Raw genomic sequence first — 10,261 nt, forward strand, 5'->3', positions numbered from 1 at the left:
GTCTGGCTTCCGGCTTCGGCTCAGGTCATGATCTCACGGTTCGTGGGTTTGAGCCCCGCCTCAGGCTCTGTGCTGACAGCTAGCTCAGAGCCTGGAGCCTGCCTCTGATTCTGTGTCTCCCTCTCTCTCTGACCTTCATCTGCTCATGCTGTCTTTCTTTGTCTCTCAAAAATAAATAAAAAAATTTAAAAGAAAATTAAAAAAAAAAAAAGAGAAAAAAATGGTGGTGGCTTTCTTGGTATTTTATTCATTTGGGGACTTTAAAACTGTCCTTTGAGGTTAGAACAGAATTCAGTGTTAAGCTCTGGTTTAATATATAAATCACTTTAGATTGCCTTATTTATAAAGCATGCTAACTTTGTAATTGATATTATGATATTAGACTTGTGGCCTCTTGAGTCTTTAGCATGAGCTTTTATTTTTGTGCCTCTCTCATCTTGCCCCATACTGAGTCATGTTAGACAACCAAAATCTCTGACTTTTATCTTAATTCTGTTGGGCTAGCCTGCATTTCTTTGATTTTGTCAGACACTGGATTGCAGTCCGTTCTTCAGATGTCTTTGCTGTGCTGTTCAGTTTTATGTGTTACCCAACAAGCATACTTGATACGCTTTTATAGCCTTGGAGTCTGAGACAGTAGAGCGCAGGGCTTAAGACGGCCTAATGTGATGTCTTACTGAACTGGCCTGAAGTCCTGACTGGGTATCCTCTAGCTTTGTGAACTTGGGCTAGATACTTAACCTTGCAAAGATCTGAAACTGTGAGATCGTGACCTGAGCTGAAGTTGGGCGCTTAGCCGGCGGAGCCACCCAGGCACCCTCTCTGTACCTCTTCTTGGATAGCTACTCTTCCAAGCCTCCTGTGTGACCTTCCCCCACCGCCCCCACCCCTCCACCAACCTGGACCTGCCCATAAGCCGGCAAGTAAAAGGTTAATGCCTGCTCTAGCAGGGGCATCAAGGGTCCTGCTCCAGCCCCAACCTGGCTGGTGGATGTGTGTCAGTGCCCGTGAGGTACTCCTGCTCCGAACCACACTACCATGTAGTATCAAGTATCATGCTGAGTACTGCTTAGCATCACAGGGGCAGCTCAGGATGAATGAGAAAATAACTTCACAGCTCATTAATGAAACTGCCATTTGGTATCAAATCAGAAATGTTCTAGAGGCTTAGCTGAATTCATTGCCTCCTTTGACAAAGTACAGAATGAGGAATGTTGCATCTGTGGACAAATGGACTTCGCGTTCTCACCGAGACTGAGGTTGCTAGAGGAAGTCTTTCCAGCCCCTGGCCAGTCTCAACTCCCAGTGCCCGACCTACCCAAGCCACCCATGCCAGGGCCTGCCCTTCTAGGCATCTGGCCCCTGGGGCCCTTGCTTAGAAGCTCTTTTGCCCCTTCCAAACCCTCTCTCCTGCTGAGGATCCTCAAATCTCAGAGGCCCACAAGCTGGGTGTTAACTTCTAGAATAATTTTCCATTTTGCACCTGGGCAAAAAAGATTTTTTAGTAGGGCTTTTGAACATCATTCCTGACATTCTTTCTTTGGAAAAGGCATTCTGTGTTTCAAAAAGCAACTTATGAGCAGACTTTTCTAAAAAGCAAGGTAGAGATTTTTCTTGTATTCTAGAAGGAAACTAAGTATGGTATGTTTTACTCTTCCCCAAATACTGTTGATTCCTTCCTGTTGTTTTGAGGTTGATAAACTCATAGACGTGTTACCTGTGCTGTTTATTTCTCCTCCTTTAAAGCCACACTTTCCCTAATCTCCTGAGACTCCCTGAATACTCGTTAGGCTGGTCTAGGTAGCAGTAGCATACAGACCCCAAATGTCGGTAGCTCACTCAATAGAAATACATTTCTCGCAGTCATGGTGTGTGTGCAGGTTGCCAAGGTGGCTCACCTCCATGGACTCATTTGGGGATTCAGACTGAGAGTGGCTTTGTGTTTTCCAGCATGGCGATGTCCAGAGTGGCTTGGGCACTGCTCTCCCAGTCGGCCAGACCAGGAAGGAGCCTAGAAGAGAGGGTGTGGTAGATTGTAGGGGCGGGCACCATGGTGTGCATCCTTTCCTCTGCATCCACTGGCTCGAGCTCAGTCAGATGGTCGCTCGTAACTGCAGTGTGAGAGGTGTGGTCTTGCTGTGGTCCGTAGAAGGGAGCGACCTCCTTACCTTGTCTTTTTCATAGCTTCCCAGTTCGTCAGGTAGCTCCAGTGGTAAACGTGCCCTCCCGGAGGATGTGCATGGGGGACATGCCCCTGCAGTGCCATCCCTCTTTTGTTTTAATTTTAAGAAGTAGCCTTGGGGTGGAGCTAGAGAGCATAACACTAAGCAATACATGTCGGTCACAGAAAGACAAGTACCATATGATTTCACTCGTATGTGGAATTTAAGAAACAAAACAAATGCACAAAAGAAAAAAAGAGAGAGAGGCAAACCAAGAAACAGACTTTTTTTTTAATGTTTTTTAAATTTATTTTTGAGAGACAGAGAGAGAGCACGAGCAGGGGAGGGGCAAAGAGAGAGAGGGAGACACAGAATTCGAAACAGGCTCCAGGTTCTGAGCTGTCAGCACAGACCCTGACGCAGGGCCTGAACCCACGAACTGTGAGATCATGACCTGAGCCAAAGCCGGATGCTTAACTGACTGAGCCACCCAGGTGCCCCGGAAACAGACTCTTCACTACAGAGAACATTCTTTTTATTTTATCTTATTTTTTTTACTGTTTTTATTTATTTTAGAGAGGGAGAGAGACAGCATGAGCAGGGGAGGGTCAGAGAGAGAGGGAGACACAGAATCTGAAGACAGGCTCCAGGCTCTGAGCTGTCAGCACAGAGCCTGATGCGTGGCTCAAACCCACGTGCCATGAGATCATGACCTGAGCCGAAGTCGGATGCTTAACCGACTGAGCCACCCAGGTGCCCCAGAAACTATAGAGAACATTCTGATGGTTACCAGAGGGGAGCTGGTGGTGGGGTGGGTGAAATAGATGAGGGGGGTTAAGGTGGGCACTTGTGATGAGCACTAGGTGTTGTATGGAATTGTTGAATCACTGTGTTGTACACATGAAACTAATATAACACTGTATGCTAACTATACTGGAATTAAAATTAAAACGTAATACTTTTTTTTAAGAAGGAAAAAAACCCTCAAGTAGCCTTGGTAACAAAGCCACACTGGGAGGAGTGTTTATTACCTCTCTGGATTAAGCAAGTCCAAAGAGTGGACCACGTGGAAGGTTAGTATGTGGGTGACTCCCCCCGGGGTGCTGCCGGACGCCACCTTCTCTGAGTCCCGTCATGCAGCGGGAGAGTGCCTCAGTTCTGTGCCCAGCTGAGCACCGACTGGCCATACGACTTTGGGCAAGTGACCTGCCTTAATCTCAGTTTTCTTATCTAGATCTAGTAGATATCTGAGGTATTTTACTGGTTTAAGATGGCATGATTCTAAGAATTTGGCCTCTGGAGATTCTGCGGAATACTTACAGCAAGCCACAATGTTGAGACAACATTTTATGGCTGTTCCAGCCTTTCAGTCATTTAAAAAAAAAAAAAAAGGAAAGCACCACAGATCATCAGAGTGTTCATTGTTTAAATGCTTGTGAGTGCTTAAATGTTTATGAAGCAAACGGATTTATTTGGAGTCAGCCTCATCGAGTGGTGAACTGCTCAGGCCAGCAATCACATTAAAATGGACTTTTGATTTTAGGAAGGGCTAAAGAATAACAATCTAACACAACACATGGACCCATTTCCTGGATAATTTTAAACTGCCTGCTTATGCTGCCTTAACATTGAACTTCACCTTCTTTGGAATATGGCATTTGGACATTCCCACCCACTGAATATGACTCACACTCCTTGTAGTGAATTCTTCATTGATGTTGTCTGGTCTATAAATAATACTGCTTCTGAGCAGTCTTGTGTATCGAGCCAATACTGTTCCATATGGAAAAAAACAGCAGTGAAACCAGTATTAGTTTCTAGGGAGTAATCATAAGTAGAAAGGAGGTGTTTTGTTGGTGATTTATATGTGTGTGTACGTTAATCACCAAATTGTAAGGAGTACTGTATTGTGCACACGTGAACTCTGTAGGCTCTGGCCTGGAAAGGGCCATCCTGGCTGTTGAAAATATTGAGAGTTCATGTGCTTAAAGCCATGGTCTAAGAGTCATGTTTGCATTCGGAACATTACCGTTGGCTCGGGCTACCTGACATTAGCCAATCTGAATATTGTGTCACGTGGAGCAGGACAGGATGTAGGCTGGGATTACACCTGCTAGGATTTGGGGTGAAGGAATGAAGAAAAGGGGCATTGGTTATAATAAAAGCTGTTGTACTATTATTTCTCAAGACATTTTTTTAAAACTCTGTATCTCCAGTATATCACATTGCTTTGAATATATTGCCTCTTACTGGCCCACGCTCCCAATAGGCTAAATGAATTACCAAAAAACAGTGGTCAACAAACTTGCCCAATGAGTAGAATTCTTAGAACACTGGTTAAAACAGATTTCCAGATCCTTCCTTTGGTGAGGCTGATGCAGGAGGTCCAAAGCAACCCCAGGAATCTGATTTGGACAAGTTTTTCAGGCGATGGGCAAGCTAGAGAAACACTGTGGCAGGGCAGTGGCCCCCCACATTTCAGGAGAGGGAGCTGTGAGGGGTACCGTGGGGATGAGAAGCTCTCCCAGCCTAAGGCCCTGGGGCAGAAGATCCGGTGAGCATCCAGCAACGGCTTGTAGCAGGGCTTCATCAGTATGTGTTGTCTAATGAAAATAAGGTTACTTTTGGGAAATGAACATGTTCTCTCAACCTGAGGTGTTCAGGGAGAGGCAGATCATGTTCAGGAGAGCATGGAATTAGAGCTGGAGGAGAGGGATCTAAAATTTAATGGCACCTTCCTCCTTGATCTGGTGCAATCTCAGGCTATTTCACAGTTGGCTGCTGTTATCATGGGGGTTGGGATCCTTCTGAGGTCCAGTCACGTTAAAAGTTCCTCTGCTGATCTGGGCACCAGTGGGCACTGTCACCTTTTACCTGCCCAGCATTTTCCTGGGCTTCCAAAAGAGGACCACCCCTCCCTCTGAGAGTCACAGTTTTTCTTTAATTGTGTTCATCTTACAGTTGTGGAGTCTGGCAGACTATGTAGTCTCTTTCTAGTTGACTTTGCACGTCTTTAAATCTGGTAGATTTTGAAGATTGTCTCTTGGGGGCTTGTTCTCTGCATTGTAATCTGTGTGTACAGATTATAAAACATGAAAAGGATTTAATAATTTAAAAAAATCTTTTTAAGTTTATTTATTTATTTTGAGAGAGAGAGAGAGCATGCATGCACAGACTGGGGAGGGGCAGAGAGAGGGAGAGACAGAATCCCAAGCAGGCTTCACACTGTCAGCTCAGAGCCCGTTGTGGAGCTTGAACTTAACAAACTGTGAGATCATGATCTGAGCCGAGATCAAGAGTTGGACACTTAACCGACTGTCACCCTGACACCCTAATAATAGCTTGTAAAGTGAGTAACTATACACATGGGCTATTTGAGACACGTTAAAATGTAAAGTTTGGTGTATGGTAGAGTGGAAGAAACAGGTTTCAAGTTATTGAGTGGATCGTGCATTGTGAACCTCTAATAAATGTTACCGACTGGATGGATGAATGAATGGATGGATGGATGACAGAGATTTCTGATCTCCTACTGGAAGGATCTCTCATTTTAAGATAATGAAATAATGCCAGAATGACCAAGCTTTAAGGCTCAGCCTACCTCTGAGAAGCCTTTTTTCCTTTTTTTTAAATACTTTAATTTTAATTTTTTTTAGAATAGTTTATTGTCAAATTGGTTTCCATACCACACCCAGTGCTCTTCCCCATAAGTGCCCTCCTCCATCACCACCACCTCTTTCCGCCTCCCTTCCCCTTCAACCCTCAGTTCATCTTCAGTATTCAATAGTCTCTCAAGTTTTGCATCCCACTTTCTCCCCAACTCTCTTTCCCTCTTTCCCTCCCCCTGGTCCTCCATTAGGTTTCTCCTGTTTTCCTGTTAGACCTATGAGTGCAAACATGGTATCTGCCCTTCTCTGCCTGACTTAGTTCACTTAGCATGACACTCTCAAGGTCCATCCACTTTCCTACAAATGGCCATATTTCATTCTTTCTCATTGACATGTAATACTCCATTGTATATATATACACCACATCTTCTTGATCCACTCATCAGGTGATGGAGTTTTAGGCTCTTTCCATGTTTTGGCTATTGTTGACATTGCTGCTATGAACATTTGGGTACATGTGCCCCTATGCATCAGCACTTCTGTATCCCCTGAGTAAATCCCTAGCAGTGCTCTTGCTGGGTCATGAGGGAGTTCTGTGGATAGTTTTTTGAGGAACCCCCACACTGTTTTCCAGAGTGGCTGCATCAGTTTACATTCCCACCAACAGTGTAGGAGGATGCCCGTCTCTCCACACCCTCGCCAGCATCTATAGTCTCTTGATTTGTTCATTTGAGCCACTCTGATTGGCGTGAGGTGGTATCTCAGTGTGGTTTTGATTTGTGTTTCCCTGATGATGAGTGATGTTGAGCATCGTTTCATGTGCCTGTAGGCCATCTGGATGTCCTTGAGAAGCCTTTTTTAAAACAAACAATCTTAGTCTCAGTTTCCTTCACCAAAAGTGGGCCTAACAGTTCCTGCCTTGCTTGTTTGTTGGATTAAAACCAGACACATAGTCTATTTTAATGCAGCATCCAACACATAGCAGGTGTAAAAAATATGGCAAATAAAGAAAAGGGAACTGTACCAACTTTTGATTTGTTGTGGTAGTCAGCAGAGAGCACATAGAGCGATACAATGCACAGAATATATTCCAACTTGAGTTACCTGGCTGCAGGCTGGGGGGCGGGGCCACCCCCAGGCTGTACTGGGAGCTGGAAGAGACAGGGCCTGTGTGTCTTCTACCTGAGGAATTGGCCCTATTGTGAGCTCCGATTCGATTTAAAAGCTCAACCCAGCAAGAAGACTCTGAGCTCTGTGGGTCCTGTGAGGGTGGGAAGAAAGGGCTGGGCCGTGCAAGATCTTGTGCCTTTGGAACGCATGTGCCGGGGAAAAGTGGAGACCGCCACAGGGCACAGCGTCCATGCCCTTTCATTTTTAAGTCTGACGGTCCCCACTTGACCCATTTAAGGGGGTTCTGCACTTTTCATGGAGGCGATTCAGATTCTGCAGAGGTTGTTGGTGAAACCTTTCACTGTCAGTCACCCTGGCCGTGTTAGGAAATTCCTGGCAACTCTGAAAATCCTGAGTGGTTGGCTATGTTTTGACAACACTGTTTCACCTGACTGGTCTGGATCGTAACCGGTGTGGTTCTAGGAGAGTCGGGGCAGAAAACGAGAACAGGGTCCTGTGGAAAAGTGAGTCCTTGGCTGTGGGTGAATGATTCACAGACCTACTTGCTAATCCACCTAACATCTGTCATATTTTTGACCAGAAAAAAAGTACACATCAAAAGTAAAAAGTATGGCTGGAATACAGGAGACTTGAACAACACGGTTGGAACTGCATAGGCCCACCTGTACATTAAGTTTCCCCGTAAAACAGTACAGTACGCTAAGTCTGTTTTCTCTTCCTTATGATTGTCTTAACCTTTTCTCTAGCCTACTTTATGGTAAGACTATAGTATATAACATATATAGCACACAGAATATGTTATTGACTAAACAGTCAGCGGCATTGGTGAGTTTCAGGTCAACAGTATGCTGTTAGTAGTCAAGTTTGGGGGGAGTCAATGGATTTTTGACTGTGTGTGGGGGGGGTCAGCATCTCTAACCCCCACATTGTTCAAGGGTCAGCGGAAGGAACACTGAGTTATCTATTCATTTGTGCCACTAGCAGGAATGAGGAATTGAGAAATCAGGAACAAGTGTTCTTTCGACCCAGGAATGAAGGGCCTGACTTAGCAAAACAACAAAAATCCAACTTTTGCGCCACCAAGAGCCTTCCCAGTTTGGGTGGGACCCGAAGGATGGCAGAGGAGATGTTTCATGAAACTAAATTAACTTTGCTGAATTAAGATTTTCTCTGCCCTTGTGTTGGTCCCTTTCATGAGCGAAGTTAGAAGCTGTATTTTATACCTAAACAGCTCAGTCTTTCTTCCTGGGCACTCTTGACTCATTAAAAAAGTTATTTTAGGGGCACTTGGGTGGCTCAGTCAGTTAAGTGTCCGACTTGATTTCAGCTCAGGTCATGATCTCACAGCTTATGGGTTCAAGCCCCTCATTGGGCTCTGTGCTAACAGTGTGGAACCTGCTTGGGATTCTCTCTTTCCTACTCTCTCTGTTGCTCCCCTATTAGTTCTCTCTCTCAAAAAGAAATAAAAACATTTAAAAAAAGATTTTTTAGATAAGGTCTCCAGTGTTCACTTAGTCTCACTTGACTTTCTGTTGCGCTCTGGAGCTTCCGTGTAACCTTTTAAGGGTTTAAGAGTTCAATAAGAATAAAAAAGTGAGGTAACAGCTCAAAACCATGGAGAGAACATGTCACAGGGCAGTGTATGATAAATTGCCAAACAGATTTGCCCAGGCACTAAGACATTCACAGTCCAGTGGTGAGAGTAGGCTGGTGTTGTCTGCAGCTGAAGTGCTGGCCAACTCCTGGTTGTCTGTTGTGAAATTCAAGACTCATTCATTCATTCAACAAATATTTATTGAGCTACAGCGATGTGTCAGGTGCTGTGCTGCCTGCTAGGGATACAGAAGTGAGCAAACAGGCAAGGGTCCCCTCATGGAGATCACAGTCTGGTGGGGGACAGTCAGACGGTGAACAAATAAACCCACCAGTATTTATGTACAGATCACGGGCTGCGAGGGACAGCTTAACACCAAGATGTCACAGGGAATTGGGCGGGGGGAGATGGATCCAATCGGGAGTGTCAGGAAAGGCTCCCCAGAGGAAGCAGCATTTGAACTGAGATCTGAAGATTGGAGTACCTCAAGTACTCAAGTAAGAACGGCCCTGGCCCCAAATGAAGGAGCATCTTTTATTTCCATAAATATTTAGTTTGGTAGGGAGTAATAAAAGCCGAAACAGAATTTATACTTGTTTTGCATTGTGGGCTTCAGGGTAAAGTCAGTTTGTAATGAGCATATGTTTTCAGGCGCGCACGAACACACACCCCATCTCCTTACATCTTGTCCTGCTCACACCCCACCCACAGCTCTCCCCTCCCACTTCACAGAGTAGTTTTATATAAAAGTGTGGGAAAATCACCCCCCCCCCTACTTCTAGCAGGTCAACCTCAGCATTTCTCAGAAGCTCCGGGGCAGGCTTTCGGAAAGGGGCAAGTTTTGATGGCCAAAGGTTTTCAATACTGTCTTCCTGAATGTGGCCATGACTTCCTGAGACGCCCACTGTGCTCTGGTTACTGTCCCCGAGCCCTCATTAGCTGAGGTCCTCGCTAGTCCAAGTCAGACGTCATGGGTGATGTCACCCGCTCACCCTAGCCATTCGCCTCACCAAAACCTATTTCCTGGAGCAATATCTGGACATAGTTGAGTTAATGATTACTTTTCAGTTGCACTGACATCACCGATTAGAGAGAAGATGATATGGTGGCCGCAAGCAGGGACTGCCTGGGTTGGAGTCCGGCTTTGCCACTGCCTGCCTCTGTGGCCGTGGACAGCTCGCTACTCTGAGCGAGTATAAGTCTGAACCATCTTCACCTGAAATCCACTGGGTCAGATGTGTTTTTGGAATCGGGACTATTTCAGATTTTAGAAAGGTAGTATGTTGCGTGTACTCTACGTTGCTTAATACTGCTAGCTGGGTCTGGGCGAGGGCAACGTCGTGTAATCAGACACATCTCGGTTCCTTCAGCAAAGCATGTCGATACCCAGACATATCAGAATAAAGGAAGTCTGCAGAGTCTCATCAGAGTCTGGCGAGCCTAGGTTTGGTTGCTAAGTGACTTCTAAAAAGTGCTTAGTTTTCAGAGGTGTGGTATCTCCCTTCCAGGTGAGGCTTCTGTTTCGGGAGGATTCAGCGAGAAGACAGATGTAAAGTGCTGAGAACGAAAGGCACCGGCAAGCGTGAGCTGTTGTTATAAAGTAAGTTCATCTGTTATTACGGAGCTGTTGCAGACCGAGTATAAATTCAGTGTCATTTTCTTCTCTTTCCCTCCTGGAAGATGGGCCTTGATGGCATGCCAGGGACACTGCTAGGTGCTACAAGAAAACAAATAGGAACCAGAGAGGGCCCCTACCTTACACTACC

At 45.4% G+C, this 10,261-nt stretch overlaps 1 protein-coding gene across 7 annotated transcripts in view; it reads left to right on the forward strand.

The window, feature by feature from the left end:
- RBM47 (RNA binding motif protein 47) overlaps positions 1-10,261 on the forward strand; it is a 145,431-nt gene that overhangs the window by 45,811 nt on the left and 89,359 nt on the right. For 6 of the 7 annotated variants that reach the window (XM_029946764.1, XM_029946844.1, XM_029946852.1 and 3 more), the window contains one exon: positions 10,004-10,095. The exons of the other annotated variant lie outside the window; for it this stretch is intronic. The gene's annotated coding sequence lies outside the window, so the exon portion shown is untranslated. The remainder of the gene's footprint in view (positions 1-10,003; positions 10,096-10,261) is intronic. 7 annotated transcript variants of the gene reach the window in all.

This window comes from Suricata suricatta, chromosome 1 (genome assembly GCF_006229205.1).
Source record: "Suricata suricatta isolate VVHF042 chromosome 1, meerkat_22Aug2017_6uvM2_HiC, whole genome shotgun sequence".
NCBI classification, from domain to species: domain Eukaryota; kingdom Metazoa; phylum Chordata; class Mammalia; order Carnivora; family Herpestidae; genus Suricata; species Suricata suricatta.